Below are 23128 nucleotides of genomic sequence, written 5' to 3'. Positions count from 1 at the left end.
AGAGAGAGAGAGCGCAAGAGAGAGAGAGAGAGCGCAAGAGAGAGAGAGAGAGCGCAAGAGAGAGAGAGAGAGCGCAAGAGAGAGAGAGAGAGCGCAAGAGAGAGAGAGAGAGCGCAAGAGAGAGAGAGAGAGCGCAAGAGAGAGAGAGAGAGCGCAAGAGAGAGAGAGAGAGCGCAAGAGAGAGAGAGAGAGAGCAAGAGAGAGAGAGAGAGAGCAAGAGAGAGAGAGAGAGAGAGAGAGAGAGAGAGAGAGAGAGAGAGAGAGAGAGAGAGAGACAGAGAAAGCAAGAGACAGCGACAGAGAAAGCAACAGAGAGAGCGAGCGACAGAGCGAGCAAGAGAGCAACAGAGAGAGAGAGGGGCGGGGGAGGGGAGGGGAGGGGGTCGTCGCAGCCGGGCAGTTCCTGGGAGACTGAAGGTGGAGGAAGCCCGCGGTGATTCACCAAGCCTCGCAGTGAACCTAGATCCGTCGGCAGTTCCGCTGCCTCAATACCGGAAACAAGTGAGCGAGGACCTTGATAACGATAGCGAGGGAAGGGGGGGGGGCGCTCCTGCCTGCCTGCCTGCCTGACTGTCGCTTCTCCAACATTAACTAACCTCGCGTCTGCTGCCCAACTCTGATTGTTGAACACATGTTGCACAATTACGTTGATCGAGATGTAAAAGGAACAATATTACTCACCGTTGACCAGACCACACACTAGAAGTTGAAGGGACGACGACGTTTCGGTCCGTCCTGGACCATTCTGAAGTCGATTGTTACTCACCGTTGTTGACATTTAACATTTAAATCCAAGAATGATTTGACAGTCTGACAAAATCATTAAATAAATTAAGTTACATTTCCCCCTGTCCACTGACCACGTGATGACTGTCCACGTGATGACTGACCACGTGATGACTGACCACGTGATGACTGACCACGTGATGACTGACCACGTGATGACTGTCCACGTGATGACTGTCCACGTGATAACTGTCCACGTGATAACTGTCCACGTGATGACTGTCCACGTGATGACTGACCACGTGATGACATCTCGCCCCATCCCCCCCACCCCCTTTACCACTCCCTATCCCCACTACCCCCTTCTCTCCCCACCTCCCCGTAACTCACCAAGGCCGCCATATACGAGCATCAGAATTAATAAGAATTAAATGTTTAAAATACGATTTTTAATGCGATTTACTTTTTATTACGCGTCAATGACACAAACCAGACGAGCGCCTTTTGGCATTTCTTGGACGCCAATATAAATCCGGAATTAAATTTAACGATTTAACGATACGAGAGAGGAGGGGGCGGGGGAAATTAAAGATGCCCAATCACTTGGACGATCGGGGATTGAACGCCGACCTGCATAAAACGCTCTACCGTCGAATGAGAGTTGCCGTGGTGTAATAACGTACTGCGTACATTGTTGCTTTTCAACTATGGTCATCCTTTGATAATAGCAATTGAAGAGAAATTTTTTTTATTTACAATTGAAAAGGCAGACAACCCACTAGAGGCGATAGCAAGAACAACGGAAGTAACGGACTACTGAATTATTTTTTCCACGATTCTCAAAGTAATAACGACGGGCCTCACCTGAGCCATAGCCGGATATACGAGGTTCAGTACGCCGTGTGGCGCCATGCACGAGGCATCTATCATAGCCGGATAACATGATTAAGAAGGCAGGGATCGAGCCGAGGAATCTGTCATAGCCGGATACAATGGCTCGTCACTCGTGTGAGGCAATACTCACCCTCGCCTGACGAGGCATGAGTAACACGCCACGCCGGAAATCGATCCCTGCCGGTTTTAACTACCAGTTCTCAGGACGCGTACCGGTGTGAGTCACATTGTTGATGTATTGGTGGTGGATCACAGGCGTCGACATGCCGCCGTGGTGGTGGTGGATCACAGGCGTCGACATGCCGCCGTGGTGGTGGTGGATCACAGGCGTCGACATGCCGCCGTGGTGGTGGTGGATCACAGGCGTCGACATGCCGCCGTGGTGGTGGTGGATCACAGGCGTCGACATGCCGCTGTTGTCATATCCACGTGAAGCTTGATTAATATACTTTAACACAATAAGATCATACTCTGCTCTTGTGTTCAAGAGCTCTTGAACTCTGCTCTTGTGTTCAATAAACACCGTGGCAGGTGTCTGACCGCTTGAACACTTGACAGGTGTTTACAACAACAGTCAACAGGATTTGATCACAATGAAATGCTTTTACCCCGTCACTTTCTCCGCGCGAAAAAAAGAAAAACAAAACACTTTCTGAAACGTCATCTGAGAATTATTGTCCCCCTCCCCCCCCCCTTGTCTTGAAATTTCCAGCGCCTTTTTAAGCCATTTGTGAAGTGGGTTTACGAGCACTGGCTTTGGACCACGACTCTTCAAGCCCTCACGAATCAACTTACGAAACCTGTGCACCTTTCCTCTTTATTCAAGAGTTTAAGAGCTGGACGACGTTGCGAGGAAGCTCTCAGAACCTCTTGTTATGGGACAGTCTCGTAGCCCTCAGGAGCTTGTAAATGTTTTAATAAAGTCAAGTCTACATCATTAAGATGAACTGGTTTCGTTCGTGGCAACGTAAATGCCCGTATTTCTAACACTAGTGTTCTACATCACCCTGGATGTCCCATCACAATTTCCATTGCTGTAATAATTTTCTTGACTGCATTTATTATGAATCGAACCATAACGTGTGTGGCATCTAACACCACAAAGTTGTACTAAATGCGTTGTAAATTGATATATAATATATAGATATATATGTATTTATATATATATAAACATATATTTATATATATATATATATATATAATATATATTATATATATATATACCTGGGAGTATGGGTTCGAGTCACTTCTGGGGTGTGAGTTTTCATTCGCATATAGTCCTGGGGACCATTCAGGCTTCTTCGCATATGTATTTATGTATATATTATATATTATGCTGAGGGTGCTGGTCTCTTGAGGAGACGTTAACAACCGTTCAGATCTCAACCCGTCCTCCTAATAGGTTAAGTATGCGTCAAAATGCGACTTCCTAAGGGCAAAAATCGTCGTACTAAAAAAATGGAAGTGGGTTCGGGAGATTGACACTGTTCCGTTTTCTGTTTTGGGTTCTGTGGTAGGTTAGGAGAGGGCTATTTAGTACGACAGTTTCTTGATGGTGGTAAACCGTAGGAGGACGGGCTGCAAATCAACAGTTCAGATCCTTCGTCATTGTGTGACTGTAGATGTGAGCGGCATTACAAGTGGTGTAATAACTAATTACTGAATCACTCCCATTAGACAAAACTATACAATTTTTGTCAAAGGTGTTTAGTTCATTCATTGGAGGTAGTGGACCCCCATACCCATCCTGTGGGCGGTAGTGGACCCCCCCCATACCCATCCTGTGGGCGGTAGTGGACCCCCCCATACCCATTCTGTGGGCGGCAGTGGACCCCCCCATACCCATCCCGTGGGCGGCAGTGGACCCCCCCCCCATACCCATCCTGTGGGCGGTAGTGGACCCCCCCATACCCATCCTGTGGGCGGTAGTGGACCCCCCCCATACCCATCCTGTGGGCGGTAGTGGACCCCCCCCCATACCCATCCTGTGGGCGGTAGTGGACCCTCCCATACCCATCCTGTGGGCGGTAGTGGACCCCCCCCCATACCTATCCTGTGGGCGATAGTGGACCCCCCCATACCCATCCTGTGGGCGGTAGTGGACCCCCCCATACCCATCCCGTGGGCGGCAGTGGACCCCCCATACCCATCCCGTGGGCGGCAGTGGACCCCCAATACCCATCCCGTGGGCGGCAGTGGGTCCCCCCATACCCATCCGGCGGCAGTGGACCCCCCATACCCATCCCGTGGGCGGCAGTGGACCCCCAATACCCATCCCGTGGGCGGCAGTGGACCCCCCCCATACCCATCCCGTGGGCGGCAGTGGACCCCCCATACCCATCCCGCGGGCGGCAGTGGACCCCCCATACCCATCCCGCAGGCGGCAGTGGACCCCCCATATCCATCCCGCAGGCGGCAGTGGACCCCCCATACCCATCCTGTGGGCGGTAGTGGAAAAGGTTACAGAGGCACATAATAGGTTCATTACCTAAAGCCATAAAAACCTTTGGCTTAGCAAGTGGCAGTCTTGATAAGCAAGTTACTTCATATATACTGAACCTGCGTTTTGATAATTCCCAAACACCCACTTAGCCACGATGGGACAAAGGTAATCACCCCCCTGAACACCGATTCGGGCTTCCAGAACCTTCCAGCGAGTTCGGCCGAGTTCCGGGTAGATTGTCGATTACCTTTTGGCCAATCGTGGCTCAGTGGGTCAAGGCAGGTGTCTGTAAATCACCAGAAACGTCGGTTCAAGTCACCCCATTGCCCCAAAACCATCCTCAACCACCTTCCTAACCATCTCTAGACAGCTTATTACTAATAGTTATAATTTAGTGACCGACACCCACTCCATGACCACCACAGCTACAAGGGGGGGGGGGGGGGGGCGCGGTAAGGTAATATAGGAACCAGCAAAAACCATTTATGAATTTATTACTCTGCCATAATAACAATAAAGCCAGTATCGGAAATTGCGGCGTTGAGGTATGCGGAATATTAATAGTAATTATAAGAGTGTTTTAATTAATGGCGATATTACAGGGTGGTGGGGGAGAACACGTGTTACAGGTGTGGTGGAGAACACGTGTTACAGGGGTGGTGGTGGAGAACACGTATTACAGGGGTGGTGGAGAACACGTGTTACAGGGGTGGTGGAGAACACGTGTTACAGGGGTGGTGGAGAACACGTGTTACAGGGGTGGTGGAGAACACGTGTTACAGGGGTGGTGGAGAACACGTGTTACAGGGGTGGTGGAGAACACGTGTTACAGGGGTGGTGGAGAACACGTGTTACAGGGGTGGTGGTGGAGAACACGTGTTACAGGTGTGGTGGAGAACACGTGTTACAGGGTGTGGTGGAGAACACGTGTTACAGGGGTGGTGGAGAACACGTACTACAGGGGTGGTGGAGAACACGTACTACAGGGTGTGGTGGAGAACACGTACTACAGGGTGTGGTGGAGAACACGTACTACAGGGTGTGGTGGAGAACACGTACTACAGGGTGTGGTGGAGAACACGTACTACAGGGTGTGGTGGAGAACACGTACTACAGGGTGTGGTGGAGAACACGTACTACAGGGGTGGTGGAGAACACGTACTACAGGGGTGGTGGAGAACACGTACTACAGGGGTGGTGGAGAACACGTACTACAGGGGTGGTGGAGAACACGTACTACAGGGGTGGTGGAGAACACGTACTACAGGGGTGGTGGAGAACACGTACTACAGGGGTGGTGGAGAACACGTATTACAGGGGTGGTGGAGAACACGTATTACAGGGGTGGTGGAGAACACGTATTACAGGGGTGGTGGAGAACACGTATTACAGGGGTGGTGGAGAACACGTATTACAGGGTGGTGGTGGAGAACACGTATTACAGGGTGGTGGTGGAGAACACGTGTTACAGGGTGGTGGTGGAGAACACGTGTTACAGGGGTGGTGGAGAACACGTATTACAGGGGTGGTGGAGAACACGTATTACAGGGGTGGTGGAGAACACGTGTTACAGGGGTGGTGGAGAACACGTGTTACAGGGGTGGTGGAGAACACGTGTTACAGGGGTGGTGGAGAACACGTATTACAGGGTGGTGGTGGAGAACACGTGTTACAGGGGTGGTGGTGGAGAACACGTATTACAGGGTGGTGGTGGAGAACACGTATTACAGGGGTGGTGGAGAACACGTATTACAGGGTGGTGGAGAACACGTGTTACAGGGTGGTGGTGGAGAACACGTATTACAGGGGTGGTGGAGAACACGTATTACAGCAAGTTGTATAGTTAATTAAGTAATGACACAGCTAAGTACTCTGTATTTGTTGATATCAAAGAAGCCTTCCACAAACCACAAGAGAGTCCGACTCCATACACAGTTTCAAATGTATATATATGATAGAGCCCAGTAGGCTCAGGAATCTGTACATTGGTCCCGTCTTCCAACTGTTAATCGACTGAAGAGCCGAAGCTCAACCTCCTCAAGCACAACTAGGCGAGTACACACATACCTTTAAAAATATTAATTTATACAAATAAAAAAAAGACGAGAATAAGAATCACAGTGTGAATAAAAACAGAAAAAAACAGGATACACACATTGCAACAGGCAGCCAGCCAGGCAGTCCAGTCACCCATCAGACCATCCAACCAGTCAGCCAACCAACCATTGTGTCCGTTAGCCATCAAATCGTGCAGACAGACATCCATCCATCCATCCAGCCAATCAACGAGGCAAGTCACCCATCAACCAGCTTGACAGACGACAGACAGGACCGTAATCCTCACCAAGCCAAGGGTATGGAGAGAGAGAGAGAGAGCACCTGCTACTGGTTATCAGATAACATTCGCCAAGATCTAGGAAGCCACACACGGAGACTTAAGGTAGAATGGCGGGTAGGTTTCTAAGAGGCCCCGTGACCACCACCCACTGCTGTTGCTGGTGGTGGTGCTGCTGGTGGTGGTGCTGCTGGTGGTGGTGGTGGTGGTGGTGGTGGTGGTGGTGGTGGTGGTGGTGGTGGTGGTGGTAGTGCTGGTAATGTTGGTGGAGAGCTCTCTCTCTCTCTCTCTCTCTCTCTCTCTCTCTCTCTCTCTCTCTCTCTCTCTCTTCCCTGTCCCTTCCCCGGCGATACTGGAGACACTGCCAGCATCCTCCTGTACCTCTACAAGTAGTCCTGTCATCACCACCATCAACATCACCACTAACAGCATCTCCACCACTAACAGCATCTCCACCACTGCCGTAAGTATTATCGCCGTCGCTAACACCTGTATCAGTGTATCGTCACTACTGGTCTTCCCTCTGCGTGAAGCGGGTCTCTACCTCTCTCTGTCGCGCCTCCTCCACAACATGCTGTTGTAGAATGTTCTTTTTCTACCTGTTTTACACCGGTAATCCCACTTCCTCTCCTCTGCTATCTTTCTCTTGTTATGCAACACTGTCTAGAGAATATTTGATTAGTAATCATTTGAGTTATTTGAGTTCTTAATTATCATATCTGGGATTGTATAAAATTAGACTGGGTTCAGTTCCTGAATTTTGTGCCTCTATATCCCTGTCCACCACCGCCCAGGAAATGGGTACAAGTACATAATACATGATCAAATTCATTCTCTTTGACGTTCCATCACCATAACTGTAGCAGGTTTAGAGACTTCATTGTTTCTGTTTCTCTTCCGCCCTGGGAGTGGGGGTACTGGGTGTTTCAGGGGTACACGGTAGGGAAAGGGGGGAGGAGTGGTTGCAAGCACACTTCGAAGAGAGGCTGGTTGGTGTGCATGTTTTAAAGGGAATCTTTTGGTTTGGTTTCGGGGAGGATATACCTGTACTAGTTTGGCTATTTACAGTCAAGGGTGCCTTTCTGGTCAGCCTTGTTTTATTATGTTAAGTCTCATGTTCACCTACTGTATAATGATACAGTATATAATATAATGATTCTGAGGATGCTGGGAAGTGGTTAGCGGTCCAGCCCTATGCTGCCATCTTTCCTCTTCCTACCCACCTCCAAATCCCCCTCTCGCTCTCTTTCCTCTTGCTATTTTTAAGGTACACACTTTTGTAGCCTTCTATATAGCTCAAGATCCCTTTGCATGCCTTCAAGATTATTGATGCCACCTTCATAAATACCAGGGTTAGTGGTCTTCGCCGCTGTTGCATACGGTCCTAGTTCATGCACTCGCATCAAGTCCCTCTCAGCCTCGTGTATGGATAATAGATCAAGCATGTGTATGGCTAATCATCATCTAATGTGAGCATTCGACTTTTGGTTTCCCACTGTTGTCCCAAGTAGGCGCAAAATAATCAACGTGTTCTCTATAGGATTTTTGTCACTGTCTGCCCTTTCGTGTTTTGTGAGTTGCCTATTTGTTTACCAACATTTATAGTTCTTTCCTTATTTTTTGTTTAGCTTTTAGGGCCTAGGTTTCCTAATTTTCAGGGTTCGTGTCCTCTAACTTGTTCACTATGGTTGTTAACGTCACCTGGCAGTGTGTCATTAATGACTGCCTTTCTGACTTATTGTTTTCCCCATTCCTTCTCCCAACGAGTTCTCATATATTTATCACTTTCCTGCTAATTGGACATTCCAATAGGTACTCCTATAGATCAACTCTTTCTTCCTTTTCTCGTCCGTTTCTCAATACCTCTCTCGTTTCACTATCTTCTCTCGCTACTTCTCTAGCTCTGGAGTTTCTTTAATACCTTTTTCATTTGTCTTCTCACGAATCACTTTAGCATCCTCTATATCCTTCAGCGTTTCCCTCAATCTTATCTCTAATTCTTGAGTACAATATATTTGAGCATTTACTGCTACATAGCTCTCCCTACTCTTGCTGGAACTATGCCTTTTGTCCTCCACCTCGGCCTGTACAATGTCTTCATTTCTCAGCACCTCTTATTCTTCTCCCTCATGCAGTGTCCGCACACCATCAATGCTCCTTAAGGTATCGAACCCCTCCCTCCCTCCCCCCCCCCCCAAGCAGGAGGTATTTCAGTGTCGTGTTAAGACTACAGGCAATGAATTACTATTTCCTAGGCCTATAGAAGCTATACATCATATTGCATATCAGGTGACACTATTTCAAAGATTAATACCTGAGCAACGTGGTACTCCCTTGCCCTGTCTAGTCAAAAAAATGCGTTCTAATGTAAGTCATGTTGAGCCTGCTTGGTATGAAGTGTGTTAACTTCACCCTGGTCCTAGTCACCAAGAGGCCTGGCCGAGGACCGGGCCGCGGGAACGCTAAGCCCCGGAAGCACCTCAAGGTAACCACCCGTATTGAAGTCTGGAATTTCCTCAAGTAATTTCGTGTTAAATATTACATCTACGGAAGGATGTCTCAATCCTTCCTTCGTGGTTTGATACTGTCACATGACACTCTAGGGGAACTCGAGCCAGAGTTCCCATACAGCCAAATCCTCCTCAGAACTATCCACTCCCACGGTACCTGACGTCCTATGAGCTGCCCTACCCACAGACCAGCTACTGTAAATACAATCTACTTGAGAATGGTCCAGGACGGACCGAAACGTCGTCGTCCCTTCACTTTCTAGTGTGTGTGGTTTGGTCAACATATTTCAGCCACGTTGTGACTCCTCGTCTGCTCCTGAAAATAGTTTCCCCCGTAGGAGGAGACAGGAAACCTACGAGGTTTACCGAGGTCCAGCGAGTGTTGCTCGGGGGTTTGGGGACGAGAGGCTACTTAACCTCTAAGATGCTCAAGTGTCTTGATTCACTCCCAGGAACGTGTTTACGAGTAGGGGGGGGGGGGTGAACAGAGGCACGAGGTGTAAGACAACATGAGCAAACTTCTCGCTACGTCCTTGAATGTGCTACGATACAGCTCACTCTGGTGTCTAGTGTGGTGCATCACACTCCCAGGGCTCCCGACGGCCAGCCCCACACTGTCACTTCCTGGGTACACGGTCAACACTGCCTCCCTCCCTCCCTAATGAACACGCTCATGCGCACCCACACGCACGCCCACTCACAAACAATTCCCTGGACTACTACTACTTGTTTTACATTCAGCTTCTCGGAACAAAATGCTCAAAGTAGTACTTTTATAAGTGCTATATAAAATATATCAAAAAGGGGATTGCTATATTTCCTTTATAAAATATATAAAGGGGGGATTGATAGAATGGAAATATAGGAAATGTCCACAATGAATACCCATAGAAAACAAGGACATGGATGAACGCTTGAGACTCAAGTGAGGCAGATGAGTCAGATGTTAGAAAGTTTTTTTTTAGCAAGGAGCCGGTCGGCCGAGCGGACAGCACGCTGGACTTGTGATCCTGTGGTCCCGGGTTCGATCCCGGGCGCCGGCGAGAAACAATGGGCAGAGTTTTTCACCCTATGCCCCTGTTACCTAGCAGTAAAATAGGTACCTGGGTGTTAGTCAGCTGTCACGGGCTGCTTCTGGGGGGGTTGGAGGCCTGGTCGAGGACCGGGCCGCGGGGACACTAAAGCCCCGAAATCATCTCAAGATAACATCAAGATCGCGTAAAACCTGCTTGATGGGGTTCTGGTAGTAGTTCTACTCCCCAAGCCCGGCCCGAGGCCAGACTTGACTTTTGAGAGTTTGGTCCACTAGGCTGTGGACCAAAAAGAAGGCTGGTCCACTAGGACCAGTTTGGTCCACTAGGATCCACTAGGCTGTGTGAAAATGGAATGAACTAATGGGCCAGGTTGTTGAAGCAAATATTCACAATTGTCTAAGCAGACATGAGAGGGAAATAGGTCAGGGGTCACTATAGTAGTGACCCCTGACCGGCGACTAGAGAGGCGGGGTTCAAGAGCTAATGCTCGATCCTGTGGGGAAGAAATAGACGAGTACAAGTAGGTGAGGACACACTCGGAATGATGTATAATGCCTATGATGACCGTACTGCCTTCAAAAATTTAGACAGAGGAGCCTATGTACAACCTACGTGAGACTCATTAGAATATGCAGCCCCGGCATGGACCCCCCTCCACCTAAAAAACACAAAACAAAATTAAAGAGATCAAAAGATGTGCAGCCCGGTTCTTTCCTAAGCCAAGGGACTGAGGAATTTAGACTTCACCACACCGAAGGCAATGAGGAATATAGGGACATGACATCGACATGAAAAATACTATGGTAATCAAAGTGAATAACATCAGAATTAAGGAACATGGATGTAAGAGACAAATTAATCTGACACAAGTTTTAATACATAGCTTTAAATGTAAAGACAAAATCAAAGAATAAAGGGCATTTAACTTAACAATTTGAAAGGTGGGGCTTAGGAGTTGACACCCAACCCCATAATAGGCATCTGGGCGAGTATAATTGGTGAACACGCATGCACGCACGCACGGAGTGAGGTAATATTCAAGGCGTCCCCAAAGTTCCTTCAAGGAGTCCTTGAAGGAGTTCCTGTGAGTCTTTATAGCGGGGCCCGTAGGGCCTGGAAGGTTGGGGGAGGGGGGGTTAGTGGGGGGAGGGGGTTGTTAGTGGAGGGGGGTAGAGGGTGGTTGTTAGTGGGGGAGGGGGGTTAGTGGGGGGGGGAGGGGGGGCAGACAGAGTGGTGGGGGTTAGGTTCTGGGGGGACAGGTTAGAGGACGGGATAGGAGCTTCCAACCAGCTCTTTCCTTCGTGGGAAGGAAGGAGCTAGGAAAATGAAGGAAGAGAGGCAGGAGGCGTGTCGTGCTGAATGATGACCAGCAAGTGAGCTAGGAGGAGGAGGAGGAGGAGGAGGTCTAGGAAGTGTTAAGGACAAGAAAGAAGGAAGAGCTAGGAACATTCAGCAACGTAATAGAACAATAGGAGGATGTGGGTGTAGGAGGGCGGGCGGGGGCCATGAAGGAGAGGGCAGAGGAATAAGCGATGAGGAAGGAAGGAGGAGGAGGAGGAAGGCACGCGAAACAAACACATTAAGAGGAAGAGGGATGACAGGCGCGTGTGAGAGAGAAGGGTCAAGAGGCAACGAATATTTGGGGTGATATATGTCCGCTTGACTCGCTGTTACTGTTGTTTTCGTGGCTGTTGCTGGTGCTGCTGTTCACCCAGGGGTCACTATAGGTGTCCAGCAGGAGACATGACGCAGCGCAAGGCGGCATGCCGTGTGCTAGTGGGCGGCGTCACAAACTTCCCGTCTCTTGATGACAGGTAATGTGGAACACTTCCTGTCTTGGAGATGCTGCTACTGCTTGCTGCCAGTACAGGGTGTACCGCTGCCAGTACAGGGTGTACCGCTGCCAGTACAGGGTGTACCAGAAGCAATAGTCACAACATAGCCAGGGGGGGGGGAAATGGTGTATCCAGGTGTTTTGTGTTAGAAATATAACAGAAGGCCAAACGCTTAGGGCCAGCGGCACTAAACTTTGCGGGAGTAAAGGCGACTTCATGGGGCGTGCACAATGTAATCTATTAACGTCATTTATCAACGAGAAAATGAGTAGAAGCCCTGATGAGGATTCGAACCTGCATACTGGATACTCCAAGTATAGTCTCTAACCTACTTGTCCGCAACATGAATGGTACAAGTACTTCATTCACAATGATGACTGACAAGAATATTGGCGAAGAGTCACAGTGAATAGTGACAGTATTGTCAGTGACAGTGTCATTGGCGGTATGGTTACTCACAGGATGAGTGGCGCTGCCCAATACTGTCACTATGGCGGTGTGTCCACTCACAGGATGAGTGGCGCTGCTCAATACTGTCACTATGGCGGTGTGTCCACTCACAGGACGAGTGACGCTACCCAGTACTGTCACTATGGCGGTGTGTCCACTCACAGGATGAGTGACGCTACCCAGTACTGTCACTATGGCGGTGTGTCCACTCACAGGATGAGTGACGCTGCCCAATACTGTCACTATGGCGGTGTGTCCACTCACAGGATGAGTGGCGCTACCCAATACTGTCACTATGGCGGTGTGTCCACTCACAGGATGAGTGGCGCTACCCAATACTGTCACTATGGCGGTGTGTCCACTCACAGGATGAGTGGCGCTACCCAATACTGTCACTATGGCGGTGTGTCCACTCACAGGATGAGTGACACTGCCCAATACTGTCACTATGGCGGTGTGTCCACTCACAGGATGAGTGGCGCTGCCCAATACTGTCACTATGGCGTGTGTCCACTCACAGGATGAGTGGCGCTGCCCAATACTGTCACTATGGCGGTGTGTCCACTCACAGGATGAGTGACGCTGCCCAATACTGTCACTATGGCGGTGTGTCCACTCACAGGATGAGTGACGCTGCCCAATACTATCACTATGGCGGTGTGTCCACTCGCAGGATGAGTGACGCTGCCCAATACTGTCACTATGGCGGTGTGTTCACTCACAGGATAAGTGGCGCTGCCCAATACTGTCACTATGGCGGTGTGTCCACTCACAGGATGAGTGGCGCTGCTCAATACTGTCACTATGGCGGTGTGTCCACTCGCAGCATGAGTGGCGCTGCCCAATACTGTCACTATGGCGGTGTGTCCACTCACAGGATGAGTGACGCTGCCCAATACTGTCACTATGGCGGTGTGTTCACTCACAGGATGAGTGACGCTGCCCAATACTGTCACTATGGCGGTGTGTTCACTCACAGGATAAGTGGCGCTGCCCAATACTGTCACTATGGCGGTGTGTCCACTCACAGGATGAGTGGCGCTGCCCAATACTGTCACTATGGCGGTGTGTCCACTCACAGGATGAGTGGCGCTGCCCAATACTGTCACTATGGCGTGTGTCCACTCACAGGATGAGTGACGCTGCCCAATACTGTCACTATGGCCGTGTGTCCACTCACAGGATGAGTGACGCTGCCCAATACTGTCACTATGGCGGTGTGTCCACTCACAGGATGAGTGGCGCTGCCCAATACTGTCACTATGGCCGTGTGTCCACTCACAGGATGAGTGACGCTGCCCAATACTGTCACTATGGCGGTGTGTCCACTCACAGGATGAGTGGCGCTGCCCAATACTGTCACTATGGCGGTGTGTCCACTCACAGGATGAGTGGCGCTGCCCAATACTGTCACTATGGCGGTGTGTCCACTCACAGGATGAGTAGCGCTGCCCAATACTGTCACTATGGCGGTGTGTCCACTCACAGGATGAGTGGCGCTGCCCAATACTGTCACTATGGCGGTGTGTCCACTCACAGGATGAGTGACGCTGCCCAATACTGTCACTATGGTGGTGTGTCCACTCACAGGATGAGTGGCGCTGTCCAATAAACACGCCCCTCGGGTCAATTCTTGTTTCAATCGACAAAACTCATACCAGCAAACATTGAGAGCCTCAGAACTAACAAAATTACAAATTAAACACAGGACTGACATCACCGAGACATTAAAAATCTTCCCCCTGGAAGATATTAATCCAGACCAATTTAACGCAGGGTCAAAAACTTTTTCCACCCAGAGGATAATTAAAAAAAAAACTCCATCGATAGCCTAAGAAGTCGTCAATGAAAATTGAATTCTACAGTTCAAATTTAAACTTGACAAAAGTCCTGAGGTGAACTGAGGAACCACCACATAGGGGCCTGACACTACTTGCCTAGTTGTGCTTGTGGGGGTTGGGCTCTGGCTCTCTGGTCCCGCCTCTCAACCGTCAATCATCTTCTCGAGCTCCATCATATCTACATTTGAAACTATATATGGGAGGTTCCACCACATCACTTCCTAGTGCATTCCATTTACTAACAACTCGGTGTACACACACTAATGCTGGCTGGATGTGCACTTCCCCGCGCGCGCGTGCACACATCTCTCCAAACATGCCTCTAAACCTTGAGAGGGTCCCTTCACCCACAAGTTATGGGCCCCCCCTCCCTCCCCCCCCCCCTAGTGTGGCAAAACCGGGCCCGGGACCTCGGGTGGACGGAAGTGACACAAACAGATAAACAGCCACCGATCTCACATCTCTGTAGGAGTCTTCATTAAACACACTGCTATCAGTTTCGTGTCCAATCTACACCCTTTTAAAGTGATATTTTATGGTGGGTTGGCTAAACTGTGTTATTGTACATTGATGGTTGTACCGGGTCAAGTGATAGGAGTTTTCCCCGCCTCCTGTGGGAGGGTAGAGTGGATGTTACCTCTTGTTTCCCGCGCCGCTGCTTCTCCAGGTAGCGGTTGTGCGGTCGGACTGCCGGAGCGCCGGTGGCCGGAAATTATATATGAAGCGTGACTCTGGGTTAGTGTGTGGTCAAGGCTGTGTGGGTCAAGGTCACACTGAATCCCCCTGGTTGCATCTCGCCAGTAGATGGGAATCTCAAACTGTTGGACCATAGCGTATATCATGTTGTAAATTTGATAGCTATATCGTGAATCTGTGTTCACGTGGTACGCTGATGGTCGTATCGCCATCAGTACAGAAATATTGCCTGGACAACGGTGGAAATCTTCAAGAGGGAGTTGGACAAGCTTCCGCAGTAAGTGCCGGATCAGCCAGTCTGCAACTGGTGTATGTGGGCCGTCCGCTGCAAGCAACAACAGCCTTGCAAGTCAAGCTATTACCAGAAAAGCACAAGTAAATAACGGCTATTTCTAAATGTTATACGCTAATGGTCATTACACGAGTGTGACGCGCATATCGTAGACTGGCTGATGATTCGATGCTGCGACGCTGACGTGCTGACATGCGCTGACGACGTTGACGACGCTGACGTGCTGACATGCGCTGACGACGTTGACGATGCTGGCGTGCTGACATGCGCTGACGACGCTGACGTGCGCATACCATAGACTGACTGATGATATGACGATGCTGGCGTGTGCATAGTGGTGATGATCCTGTTGCTTAGGACACTGAGGACGGCCTTAATGAAGAGCTCTGTTCATAGCTGTGTATTGCCAGAGTCACACGTACTCACCTATTTGTGCTTGCGGGGGGTTGAGCTTTGGCTCTTTGGTCGCGCCTCAACTGTCAATCAACTGACGTACAGATTCCTGAGCCTACTGGGCTCTATCACATCTACATTTGAAACTGTGTATGGAGTCAGCCTTCACCACATCACTGCCTAATGCATTCCATCCGTTAACTACTCTGACACTGAAAAAGTTCCTTCTAACGTCTCTGTGGCTCATGTGGGTACTCAGTTTCCACCTGTGTCCCCTTGTTCGCGTCCCACCAGTGTTGAATAGTTCATCCTTGTTTACCCGGTCGATTCCTCTGAGGAACGTGTATTGATAACACGGTTATCAGTCCAGTCTAACTGGTGGGAAAATGCCTTTTTATCTATACTAACCCATCTAGACAAGACAAATGGGTAACATTCTAATGGCAACACCGAGCCCGCCCCAACACCACCCACCAGGAAATATAACCATCACGTATTTTTTTCAACCCCATCCTCCTAATAGAACGTCGCATTTTGACGTACCAAACGTCAAAAAATTGTACTAGAAAATGGTAGCGGCTCGCGAAACTGACATACTGTCCCGTTTTCTGTTTTGGGTTCTCTGGAAGGTTAGGATACGGGCACTTTAGTACGACAGTTTCTTGACGTTGGGGGACACCTTAGGAGGACGGGCTGCTCACAAGCCTCAGGGACAAGCATGAAAATTATAAAAGCAAAAGGTGGCAGCTAGCAACCCCCCCCCCCCTTCATTCTTCCTCTTGGTACGAGAATTAAATCCGAGAATCTCCAAATGTCCCAACTACAAGCAACCCCCCCCCCCACCCAATTTTGTTTGTGGGAGGGGGAAGGGGGAACCCGAGGAGGAAGCGCCAAGCCATTACAACTATATAGGACTTGAAAGGGGTCAGGATAAGGATTTGGGATGGGACGGGGGTGTAACACTGTAAGGTGTTTTGTTTAGTTTTAATACATACATAGAGTACATGAGTCACAGACAGGGATTAGAGAAGGCGTCAGTTGTCTGCCTGAGATCTCACACCTCAAAGCGTTAATGACCTCAAGTGACCTGAGGTCAGATCATGAGAATTTCACCTTGCTTCCACTAAGCTTATAATTGTAGTCTGGTAGCCTTCAAACATGCCGACGTTTAAGGAGTGGCTTGGTAGTGCCGGAGGCTATCTACTTGTGGGCGGAGTTAGTACTAGGGTCCCCAATATATACTCTGAGAGCATTAAGCATTAAGAAGACAGAAGAGAACAGCAGACGAGCCAGCAGAGCAGACGGCCCTAGCAGGGAGGCTGTCGGCCGGCAGGGCGGGAGTCTCCGTCAACTACAGACCCCCCCCTCTCTCTATCCAGCTATAGGCACACTTGGTGAGTTGAGCAGTAAGGTGACTTGGTCGTGTTTTACAAGTGTTGTGTGAAGATCAGGGGCAGTCAATTGTAGTGTTCTCAGATTCTTGGAGGATGACTCACTTTGAATATTAATCTAACATTTTAAGTGGATTGCTTATATTATGATACTTAGTATGTGAAATATATGAACTTATTATTTAAATCGTCTTTGTTCCCTAGAGCTTTGAGTTGAGGTGAGAAAGCCTCGGTGGTTACTAGATTCAAGATATTAATGAGTACATGTTTGGAGTTGATACATGGTACAGAGGGAACATACTAATAATGAACTCCTAACATCCTTTGAGAATTTTGTGATACAGGCAAGTTCCATTCCTTGTCTTGTATGTAATGATCATGAATGGATGGTGGCAGCATTTCTTCTTCTACTATCTACTCTTCTACTTCTACTATCTACTTCTACCTATCTACACCTCTCCCTCCACCCTTCTCTAAACTCTCACTTTCAACTAATGATCCTCCTCGCTCCTCCCACCTCTCTCCCTCTCACCCCAAACCCTCACTAATTACTTCACTATTCATTTCTTTCCTCTCGTTTTCTCTTATACGTTTGTGGCAGTGATTCTGTATTCTAGAGTTCTCTCTGGAGTTTCGGGTAACTGATCAAGTGATGGCGCCTTGTAGTCTTAGCACCTAGGTAGTCAAATACCTAGGTTACAAGGTGTTGAACGAGAGAGGCTGCCTTAGGAACTCTGGAGGTGCTCTAGAATAGTTAGCTAACTGGGGACGGGATAACGGACTAGAGAGAGCTGTTTCCCCCGGCCTCGTTAGTTAACTGGGGGGTGGAATAATGGACAAGATAGAGCTATTTCCCCCACCCCCCGTTACAGGGGAAAGGAATGGTGCCCAACCATTTGGACGGTCGGGGATTAAACGTTGACCTGCATGAAGTAAGACCGTCTGGCGAAGGAAAAGTTGATTAAATGTGAAATAGAGATGGTGTTATAATAGCAGCCTAGTTTGGTGTCCCCGCCCCGCCTGCTGGCATGATGTGCGTGTCCTGATACATAATAATGGTCCAGAACGAACCGACACGTCGTCGCTTCTCCGTCTTGTGATGTGTAGTTTGGTCATCAACCTGAGTGTGTTCAAGTGGTGGTCTTAATGCCACTTTAAAATAGTTCCCAAAACAAATCTTGAAATTTTCGAGCAGCGTTGCTCCAATTACCGATTTTTTTTTTGGTTTTGTTTTAATATTTATTAAGTTCAGATCATTTAAACTTCAAATATCCTAGAGTAAGCAGAGTGTAACAAGATAAACTGAATTTGGACATGATGCAGTAGATTGATTTGAATAGGCAAGTATTAAGTTACAAGCAAGTCAATTTTTACGCAAACGCTTATCGATTTGAGAGCCAAACAAGAAAATATTGAAAGGGATCAGGAATTGACTGGATTAATTGAAAATATTACAGAAAACGAGATTTGGAAATAATGAAATTTCATTCCCCAAACTTTTGAACGTTTGAAAACTCGTCCAATAACAGTATAATAGCATTTTCATCGACATACTCATGCGAGTTATTACTGTTAGTGATGAACTACGCTAACAGTAATTACAGGAATAGACACTGATGAAACTGGTATAGTTCTCAAAACTACGAAATACAAGCCTAACACAAAACATGCCAACCGTTGATGCAGTACCAAATGGTTCACCGAGAATAAAATGTTTATTTTCCGTTTTAAGGTGTTCATGCCTTTTGTTTTCCATGTAAGGAAAGAGAACTCTATAGACGACTCTCGCTAATTTGGGCACACGTTAACAAAAGGTGGGTACAGCTTTGTCCTAGGCAGTATAGATACTGTCTCTTTAAAACACGACTATCGTCATCTTAGTATATTCTGATTATTCGCTTCCATTCTCCTGCTGAGAGTTCTAGGCCTCTATCACATGTTCTAATCTAAAGTCTAACCCTCTTTCTCTCTCTGATGTTTCCTCTCTACTCTCGAGATTAAGTACTCATAGTAACTACTTGGTCGAAAGTAGCAGAATGTTGTGATAGACCACCAGAAAGTTGACTTTCGTATTATTGAATTCGGACGAGCCGGGAGCTTGTTATTAGGAACAAATACGAGACCAGACCAAGCAATCCTAAGCCTAATACACGCTATCTTAGGCCTAATGTGAGACATATGTGCTATACTAGATCTAGGAAAATTTAAGTTTGATTTTAGCTTTACTTTTTCCACAGACTAAAAATACTGTAGTACAAAACGCGATTCACTAGAGCTGCAATACTACTTATTGGTATTTTTGACCAAACAGTACAAAAAGTACTCTATTATCAAATCAAGAGGACGAGTTCTCCACTGCTGTTGTGAATCTCGCTGGTACAGCCTAATGACCAAACCCGGAATTAAGTTTCCTGATCTCATCGACTCACGGTTCTCCCTTCAACATGTGCGTACTTTATCCATGAAGTAACCGTTTCCAACTACGACTTTTCTTACGTTGTGAAAATCACCGATTATAACATGGCAACAACGAGGTTAGTTTAAATAACATTATTGTAGCAAAACGAATCTATCACACTAGTATTACAGAGGGTGTTATGGTAGGGCGTGTAGCCTGCTCGTGCACAGAGCTCCACAATGGTCACTACAGATCGCCCAAGCTGTAGTGACCATTGTAAACTGTAGTGACCACCACCTCTCACACCCCGGCTTGGCTCCATCTCTAACATTGTTACCAAAACACAAGGTAATATTAACGTACCTTAAAACTGTCCGAGTTGTGTCCCTGGACGAGCTATTATCTCTTACCTGTAATGGCATCAAAGACAATTATACATTACGGTCGTCATACACCACAAATGTTATACAATTATCACATGAACGACTTCATTGTAATCTATACACAAGCAGCTCTGGTGACACTTGAGGGTGGAGGTGTAACTTACCTGTCACAGTGGATGAGCGCGCTGTGTCCCTTCTACAGTGGGACGGGACTGTCCCCTTGGGACTTTACCCACGTACTGGGGGTCCCTGGTCTAGTGAGACGAGACTGTTCCCCTGGGACTTTACCCACGTACTGGGGGGTCCCTTCTCCAGTGGGACGAGACTGTCCCCCGGGGACTTTACCCACGTATTGGGGGTTCCTCGTCCAGTGGGACGAGGGACCCCCAGTCACAGTAACACCCGAGACGTTCCCGTCACACGTCACAACACAACCTGCACTCTCCATAACTAGTACCTTAATGGTCTGAGCTGCGGGGGCGCAACCCATCCTCGACTCAAGTCCATTCCATCCAGCAGTCGACCCCACAGACGCATTCATAAATGTTTACATGCTGTTCATTCAAAACGGGAATTTTCTTAAATATAAATTAATATTATAATATATTAGCATATATAGGTATAGGTTAGGTTAGGCGTTTAGGTTTTGTTGGCGATTATTTGTAGTACGTGGGTGAAGCATTTACAGCAACCCATCCTCGACTCAAGTCCATTACATCCAGCGGTCGACCCCACAGACGCATTCATAAATTTTAATATGCTGTTCATTCAAAACGGGAATTTTCTCAAGTATAAATTAATATTATAATATATTAGCATATTGTGTATATATAGGCATAGGTTAGGTTAGGCATTTAGGTTCTGTTGGCGATTATTTGTAGTACGTGGGGTGAAGCATTTACAGCGTTGTGGTTCGAACAAAATTCGTCAGTAAAGCACTTGTTCCGAAAGAGTTCGAACGAAATCAGTTGTGAGTCGTGTGCCAACCCATCCTCGACTCGAGTCCATTACATTCAGCCAGCCCGTCCTCCAAACAAAGATCCAAAAGTGATTCCATGCACACACCAAACCCCCTGTTTATGAATGAAAAACGGTTTACACACGACTCACAACTGATTTCGTTCGAACACTTCCGGAACAAGTGCTTCACTGACGAGTTTTGTTCGAACCACATCGCTATAAATGCTTCACCCACGTACTACAAATGCAAATAATCGCCAACCGAACCTAAACACCTAACCTATGCCTATATATGCACAATATGCTAATATATTATAATATTAATTTATATTTGAGAAAATTCTTGTTCTGAATGAACAGCATGTTAAAATTTATGAATGCGTCTGTGGGGTCGACCTCTGGATGTAATGGACTTGAGTCGAGGACGGGTTGATTCAGCGGTCAACCCCACAGACGCATTCATGAATTTTAACATGCTGTTCATTCAGAACAAGAATTTTCTCAAATATAAATTAATATTATAATATATTAGCATATTGTGTATATATAGGCATAGGTTAGGTTAGGTCAGGTGTTTAGGTTCTGTTGGCGATTATTTGTATTTGTAGTACGTGGGTGAAGCATTTATAGCGTTGTGATTCGATCAAAATTCGCCAGTGAAGCACTTGTTCCGGATATGTTTGAACGTCAGCAGTTGAGAGTCGTGTGCAAACCGTTTTTTATTCATAAACAGGGGGTTTGGCGGGTGCATGGAATCACTTTTGGGTCTTTGGAGGACGGGCTGGAAATTCAGCCCGTCCTCCAAAGACCCAAAAGTGATTCCATGCACCCGCCAAACCCCCTGTTTATGAATGAAAAGCGGTTTACACACGATTCACAACTGCTGACGTTCGAACATATCCGGAACAAGTGCTTCACTGACGAATTTTGTTCGAATCACAACGCTATAAATGCTTCACCCACGTACTACAAATACAAATAATCGCCAACAGAACCTAAACACCTAACCTAACCTAACCTATGCCTATATATACACAATATGCTAATATATTATAATATTAATTTATACTTGAGAAAATTCCAGTTTTGAATGAACAGCATGTTAAAATTTATGAATGCGTCTGTGGGGTCGACCTCTGGATGTAATGGACTTGAGTCGAGAACGGGTTGAATAATCGTTGGATATTTTTGGCTCATAAGCTGGCACTCACAGGGGTAAACTGCTCTGCCCGGGGAGGTCACGGGCCCATGGCATCACGAAGGGAAGGGAACTATCAAGGAAAAGTGCCAAGCCATTAAGACTAAAGCATTTGGAAGGGGGTCAGGACAAGTATTTGGGATGGGACGAGAAGGAATGGTGCCCAACCACTTGGACGGTCGGGGATTGAACGCCGACCAGCATGAAGCGAGACCGTCGCTCTACCATCCAGCCCGAGTGGTTTCATGGCATCAGAGTGGTGGAGCAATTATGACACTGACCTACGGATACGGTGCCTGCGGTGCCAGGGTTACCGGGGGTGGGGGGGGGGAAGGGCCGGATTCACGAAGCAGTTACGTAAGTACTTGCGAAACTTTTCCTTCTTATCACCTTCGTAGAGCTTACGTAATGGTTCAGGAAGCTATCCTCTTGAGCACCCCGACTCGCGCTACGCCTCCTCCAGACCACTCGTAGCTTTACGTAAACCGTATATAAAGTCAAGTTTTACTCGACTACACAAACCACGGGATCGAAATAAGTTGATTATTTATTTATGTATATATTTATATATTTATTTATTTATTTATTTATACACAAGAAGGTACATTGTATTTGTGATAGTACATTAATGTTACCGCATTAATGTTACCAATATGTACTTTTCCTGCTTGTAACTAAATATGGCTTATGAAAAGATAAATAATATTGTACCAAGATATTATGGCAGTAGTTATTAAGGATATAAATACTGCCGAACATTAAATGTCAGAGAAGATAATGATTTCAAACTTCGTGAGCACTAGCAGTTAGTTTAGTTTAGTTCATTTATCCTGGACTCCATACCCAGCCTGGGATCGGTAGTGGAAAGGGTTACAGAGGCACATAATGGGACTCAGGGGACTGAGCCCCACAATTCATTTAGCTAAGCACGTTTACAGTTTTGATTCAGTGCACATCGTCACATCAGCAATGGGTTCGAGACGGACCACAAGTACAGTAGTCACTAGCCGCCGGCTTCCTGTCCTCGTCGAGGCCACTCGAGTTAGTGGCTCTCAGGTAAACTCGGGTAATTGTTATGTGTATCCTGCACACTGCCCCCTTAACCAGTGGGCAGCGGTGGATAGGTTACAGTCATTCAGTTACTACCTACAGTTAGCAAACTGGGCATATTTGGCTAAAATATCTGGTAGCAGATAATTTTATTATTAAATAGATTATCTATTATAAATGTATTATTATTAAATATTAAATACTATTAAATATCATTAAATATCATTAAATATCATATATCATTAAATATAATTAAATGACATTAAATATCATTAAATACTATTAAATATTTTTAAATA

At 47.2% G+C, this 23128-nt stretch overlaps 1 protein-coding gene across 1 annotated transcript in view; it reads right to left on the bottom strand.

The window, feature by feature from the left end:
* The window catches only part of LOC123762328 (ets DNA-binding protein pokkuri), a 364987-nt gene extending 345179 nt beyond the window's left edge, over positions 1-19808 (bottom strand). The window contains exon 1 of the mRNA XM_069300025.1: positions 19786-19808. The gene's annotated coding sequence lies outside the window, so the exon portion shown is untranslated. The remainder of the gene's footprint in view (positions 1-19785) is intronic.
* Between the last annotated feature and the right edge of the window lie 3320 nt (positions 19809-23128).

The sequence above is a fragment of the Procambarus clarkii genome, chromosome 5 (genome assembly GCF_040958095.1).
Source record: "Procambarus clarkii isolate CNS0578487 chromosome 5, FALCON_Pclarkii_2.0, whole genome shotgun sequence".
Taxonomy (NCBI): Eukaryota; Metazoa; Arthropoda; class Malacostraca; order Decapoda; family Cambaridae; genus Procambarus; species Procambarus clarkii.
Note: the sequence above shows the minus strand (reverse complement) of the source record. Positions and strands in the feature narration are given on the sequence as shown.